This window comes from Buceros rhinoceros, unplaced genomic scaffold (genome assembly GCF_000710305.1).
Source record: "Buceros rhinoceros silvestris isolate BGI_N320 unplaced genomic scaffold, ASM71030v1 scaffold36215, whole genome shotgun sequence".
In the NCBI taxonomy this organism is placed as follows: Eukaryota; Metazoa; Chordata; class Aves; order Bucerotiformes; family Bucerotidae; genus Buceros; species Buceros rhinoceros.
The window spans coordinates 19,167-25,914 of record NW_010411756.1 but is presented as its reverse complement, the minus strand read 5'-3'; positions in this window follow the sequence as shown (position 1 = coordinate 25,914).

Sequence of the window (6,748 nt, the reverse complement as noted above, 5' to 3'; positions counted from 1 at the left end):
CCCGCACGGCCGAGGAGCCGCAGCGGAGCGGCTGCCGCCCCGGGGCCGTGCCCTCTGTAAGGCGGGCTGTCACTGCCACCCGCTGGACAAACGGGCTCACACCGCCGAGCCACTCGGAATCCCGCCTATCAGCGACGGTGCATCGGAGGGACATTTGGCCCGGAGGATCTATAGAAGAAAATAAATTGCTTAAATTACTGAGGCATATGGGAGAGATAAAGGAACCTATTACTTGCTAGAACCACACATTCAAAAATCATGTTGGTATATCCTACAGCATCACGAATGGGACTTACAAATAATGGCTACAAATATTTTTAAATGCTTTTTGTCTTCTGGTGTCTAGGCACTTACAATATGTCAGGATTGCCTTGCAGGATCAAGGGCTAACCCCTTTAGTGGTAGGTTTTACCTAATCCCATCTTCAGAGGGAAGAGCTTGAATACGTGCAGGACAGTCAGAGCGCTCGAGGTCCTCACCCATGTGGCAGTCCACCTATGAGCACTCATCAGGTACACATTAGGCAGTATCAGATTATGTCCTGGACTTGATTATTATTTAGTATTTTGCCTCACTAAGGCTATTCTACGCATTTAAAAGATACAAAGGTTTGTGACATCAAAGCAACAAGACAGTAAAGCAGAAATTCCAGATGCAAACACAAAGTAGAAGTACATGGCTCATAAATATTGTTTGTAAAACACTTGCATTAGGACTTGAGTCAAAAGCATCCTTCACTTCTAGGCTTTGGGAAAATCAAAACTAACTTGGTCCTAGGTATTTAAAAGCCAAATTTTATTTAGAAAGAAAAAGCTCTCTCCAGCTGAGCACAATCAGGATTTCTGTTTTCCCCATGTGCCAATGTAATCATTTGGATCCAATGATTTGTAATCATTTAGATCTGGAGCTCAAAATCTTGTACTGCTGACAAGTATTAGGATTATCAGAACAGTCACTTACTAGCCAGCGGGAGAAGGACAAAATACACATTTCTTTCTGTTTGACTAATTACTGGATTATTCCAAAGGCCTTCCAGGCACATAGCAAAGATCCCTCGTGCCCTAAGGCTCCAGCGAGCATCCTTCTGCCAAAGGAGAGATGAGAAAAGCAGAAAAATCTTTTAAGATCAAAACCTTTTTGGTCAATGTCCTTTTTCTGGTAGCTCTGAAACTCATGACTACAAGACAAATAATTTATCAGGCTCCACAATTACATTCTCCATTTCAGGCTGTAAAATAACTGCTCTGAAACAAAGATGCCATAATCTAATCTACTTTACCGTAACAGCAGCTGAACTAAGCTTTGACAGTGATTTTCTTTTTGTATGCACAATTCCTAAACTGAGACTGAAGTTTGAGCTTGAGAGGGTGCAGACTACAATGACTGAAACCAAAGGCAACATTCGTATGAATTTTAATGAAGTGAAATTCTCAAGCTTCAGGCAACTTCAAGTCTTCTGCAAGTCAGACAGAAGATCTGCATTACATGAGGATTTGATGTAACGTTATGATACTCTAATACAAAAGGTTGTATTTTCCAGTACCTGATTCCCCTGTGACACAGCTTTTAAAATCATGATTATGAAAGGTTTTGTGAAGTGAAGAGAGTGTAAGGAAAAACAGTGCAAATTGTTTGCTTAACAGCATTTGCTTTTAGAGCACGTCCAGAAGTGTTAAAAATATGCTTCAGATGACAGGAGTGATTCATGACTAGACAGCTGCTGAGAGAGACATCACTGACAGGAGAGAGAGGGGGAGAGGGTGTATGAGAGAGAGGGGGAGAGATTTGACATGCAAATTACTTGGAGAAAAAGAAATTAAATACCTTTTCTTCTAAGCTTTAGAATTTAGCAATGATTTTAATGACTTTTGAATTGAAACGAAGTTGTTGCATCTCCTGAAGCTGTCAGAACTTCAGTGCCCCTCAGACCTGTTTCACAGGCTGCAGTCATTACTCAGCTGATGTGATGGCTGTCTGCCGTCGCTTTCTAGTAGGAAAAGGGAATATTCTTTTGTCTGTTTGGTGTTTTGCAACATTAAGAGACTGACTGCTGAATTTCCTGCCAAGGAAACTAACTTCATAACTTCATAAATAATGCATTTCATACACAGGTGTCAAAACGTTTCATAAAGCTGGTTGAAAATAAGTCCCGGCTCAACAAGTACAAGGAGTACTTTCCCCATTCTGGATCCATGGAACAAATTCAGAAAGCGGCTGATCGAAATCCAAATCTGAAAGTAATGACTGAACCATGTAGCACTTGGGTTTGAACTTTGACTTACTAGTGATCTCTGGTGTTCCCCATCTAAAAAATACCATGGCAGAAGTGCTCACCTTTGGTCCATACCTACAGTCCTGCTGCTTTTCCCCATCCATCTAGCATGGATCTGGTAGCACAGCCCTTAGTCTGTGGACACAGGACTTCACTGTGACAGTCTGTCTTTATGTAGCAATCCTCATTGATCTTCTGCTTTGATACTGCTGATGCCAAATATACTTACATATATACTTGGTATGATATTCTCTGGAAACCCAAGCTTAAATTTCACTGTTTGACAAAACTAGTGAGCCTAATCTGGGCCTTTTCATGACCACATATACCTGCCTCATGGCTGATTTAATGCTTATAGTTGTTCTGTATAGCTTTTCACTGAAATACTGGGCCGTACTTTCTGTGCATGCCAAGTGAAAATGCAGAGGGCCTTTATAGTGGAAGTAAAACACAGTAAAATCAGCTAGAACTCTCTGTACCTAAATTTACAAGTTTTCAGCCACTTCTAAAATAACATCATACATTCATATATTTGCATTGAAAAAGCTAAGCTGATTTTAGAAAACCAATATGATTAAATCATAGGCAAATTTGTGTCGACCACCTCTTTTTTAGAAGGGCCTTTCTTAGCTGTCTTTCTTTCACCAGAATACAGACTATCTATTTGAAATACACGAACTGAATGGACTTCCCATTGAGGTTAGTGTATTCTAGCATTGTAATAAAGGTTATGAAAAGGTATCCGAGCACCAGCTGGCCTTCCTTTGATCCTCTCCATTCTTGTGATGATACATTTTCACACTTAAGATGATTCCCTTCTACCTCAAAGGCTGAGAGCTGCTTTGGTCCTTACAAATATTAACTGCAATCACAATGACCTATCTTTCTGGTTCCAGTCATCTGTTTAATATAGAGTGGAAGGTCAGAACTACACTAAAAGGGCCTGAAAGGCTTTATTTCAGTATAGTGCCTCCTGCAGAGCTGCACAAAAAGCTGGCCGACTCGTAGTTCATGCATGCACGCTCCTCAGCACCGCATTGTGCAGTTCTGTTAATGGGCTTTTGTAACCTTCCAGGAAAAATTCCCTCACCAAGAGAACAAAACTGTTGTCAGATCTGAACACACATGTGAATATCAACTACCAAAAAAAAAAAAAATTATATTTAAACAGTAGGGGTACTGTCCTTAGAAAAAAGAATGTCTGAGGCACTGGCTTGTGTCTTCACTAGGCTGTGTTTTAAAGGTAATTTTAATATATTTGCTAGGATGGAGATTTAATAACAGAGATGGAAACCAACTGTTTAGAGAAGGCAAATTCAATAATAGATGTCAGTAAGGATTAATGAATAAGGCTATGGACCAGAAAGCAAAAGCCTGTGTGTACCAATACAAAGAAATCTATTTGTAGCACAGTGGAGCACAGGTCACTTTGAAGTCATTAGCATACTGAATTACCACATAGCTCTATCTAAGGCCCTCCAGTCATCATTAGAACACATTTCCCAAAATATCACATCTTCCTCCTTCAAATCTGCCAGTAAAACTCATGTCTGCTTGCTTCCTATTAAGTCTTCTGTACAAGCGGGACCATCCACATTTCTCGCCATGTTTGTTTTACGTATCACTTCTGAAACAAGTTCTTTAGCTGGAGACCTAAATATCCAAAATCCCGGCACACACCCCAAACCATGGAGACTGGAGATTTTTATAGAGCTTTACAACTCTGTGGGACTCTCTTTACCTATATGCCTCTACATTTTTCCTCACTGAGCTTGAATATGTTAACCTCTGGTCTGGATTATGAGGGGTGGGTAAGTGGCATGAAGGGAGCAGCAAGAATTGAATGCAGCTGTCCACGTATGAATGGAGCTACCCACAGTGGGGAAGACAATGAAAGGAAAGAAAAAAGTGGATTCCAGAAGCAAATGGCCTGTGGGGCCAGTTCCACTTGCTTCACACTGATTTTTGTCTTAAATTTGGCTTGTTCTTGTATATGCCACTTAGATGTTTTGGGAAGACTCCATGTGTAGCAATTATTTCCCTATAAAATTATCAACAGGAGTTTAAGCCTATTTGGACTTGCTGAAGAAGCCATGGAAACAAAACAGAAGAGGTCTGTTCCAAAGCCCAATCTCTGAATTCAAGAAACTGCACAACGTCTAGTAGGCCAGGTTTAAAAAGAGTATGAGAGAATGCAGATAACATCTCAGACCACAAATCTTTCTACATGCTCAATGGCGACAGGTAACAAACAAGTGCTAAGTCCTTCCTAGTGAAGTTCTCCTTCCTTACACAAATTTACGTTTTCAGTTCTAACTATACTACACTACATCATAAGTCTCAAGATAAGCAGAGGTTTGGGTTTTTTTGAGAGGGGTGTTATTTGAACTTAGATTTAATTCTATGATATATCATCTTCCTATGTACACACAGGAAACATAGCTACACAGAAATGGAAGATTAAATTTTGTATAGGTTTAAAGCACTTACATTGTCCAAAAGGCACAGTAATGCCTGCAAAAGTTTAAACACTACTATATATATTTTTTTTTTTTTAAATATTGTGCAGAAGTCAAATAACAGAGTTACCTCCACACTAAACAAACCCATAGTAAGCCCTGAGCAGTTACCTGCATCTTCTGGAAACAAAATGATTCAAGTGTGCAAGATGAACTGAACAGCAGCTGAGAAGGTCAGGCCAGTTATTCTAATAAATAACAATTAGCAGCCCTTTGATTTTCCTGTGCCAGGTTGGTTAACTTTTTGTTTTAAGTAGCATGCCATTTACAGAGATCATAAGGGCACTTCAGCAGTGCCTGCTACTAGCCCATTGACTGATGCTAATTCACACCCCTCAGCATGCTGGCTATGGATATTTATGAGCAATAGCTACGGCTGGGCATCTGCTGCTTGTGAAATACTATGGGCTCAACAATTATGCCACGGTTTCCACCTGTTCTTCAAAGTCATGGGGTTGCTGCTGTTTTTCAACTGTGCCAGCTTTATGGCAGCATTAGCATGATCAGAACCTATTTGCTATTCCCACTCAGACATCCTCTTCATTGTGGACCTACAGGTTGGCATGGGAAATTCTCAGGATATAGAAAAAGATCTTCTTTCAAGGCAATTTTCTACAGAGGTCTCCCTGAGTAAAGCTCAGACTAAAATTGACATGACATACTATATTTGGTTTTGGAAACTCAAAAGCAAAATAAATCTTCTTGCAATCAGGCAAGAATTCTCACTGCAAAGAGGCTGCAGCGAGGGACTTCTTAATCCAAAACTTCTTCATACAAAAAAATTTATTCTCTTTCATCTGACTCCCTCCATCTACTCATCTGTTAAATTTTCTTTCTTGCTCAGTTCTTCCTTCAAGCCAGCTAGAAGTTACAGTTCTTAGTGCTCCTGCCCAGTGCTGCAGCTCTTGCTTTTTCTGGTTCCAGCTGCACACTCTCACAGGGACTGCTTTCTCCTGCCAGCATTTTCTCTACTTCCTTCTCAAAGATGCCATATTGCAACATGGTGCTTTATCAAACTCCCTGAACTGTAAAAAATATTCACAATCTAGTGGCAGGTTTGAGAACCTTTGTGGTTTTGGTCTGAAACACTCTGACAGAAGGACATACTGCCAAGCAAGAGAAATTATCCTTGCTGCAACATGGCCGTCTTCTCAGCACAAAGCACTTGACACCGAGTGATCCCACCTTGAGCGCTTACAAGCATCTCAAGATGCCATTTGCACCTTAGGCAGCAACACATTTCTCCAAAACAAAGTCTACAGATCTCCAGTACTTTGTTAGAAGAGCACAAATGTTGCAGCATGGTTTATTTTAAACCCATCACGAACTGACTCCACCAAAATACAACAGAGAGAGCAGAAACATTGCAGAACCAGAGGCAACTAAAAAGTTATGAGGTTCATAAATTGCAGACTTGTACTTTCCAAGCAACAGAATCCTTGTGGGAATAGAATCAAATTTCTATTTTCTCTTGGGATAAATAAATCTAAAAATGGTTTCTGACAAGGGGAGAGTCATAAAGCCAGTGACTGGCAGATACCCACATTCTGCCTTAGGCCCTAGTGCAAGGAAAGCAGAGTGAGAGGGAGCGTGAGCAGACATGGTCAGGGACAGAACCACGACACATGCCTTGTTGAATAGCATGTGGATGATTTCCACAAAGATCTGCAATGTTCACCTGCAAGTAACATAAAAGAAAATGAATGAGAGAAGAGCTAAGGGTTCAAACACACAAAGTGTTCCCTGCTTAATCCTATGTGGGACTGTGTTCTGCTGGCCCATGTGCTATTTGTAAGATTAGGCAACGCAAAAGCGTCTTTGTCTTCGCTGGCTGAAAAAGTTACAAATGTTCTAGAGTTTTCTAGTATATTTGCACTACAGGAAAGGTGAAAGAAAATCCCAGTTTGCTCTCCAGTGCATCTGGATTTTTTTTTTTTTAACTGCTCTGTTACTTCAT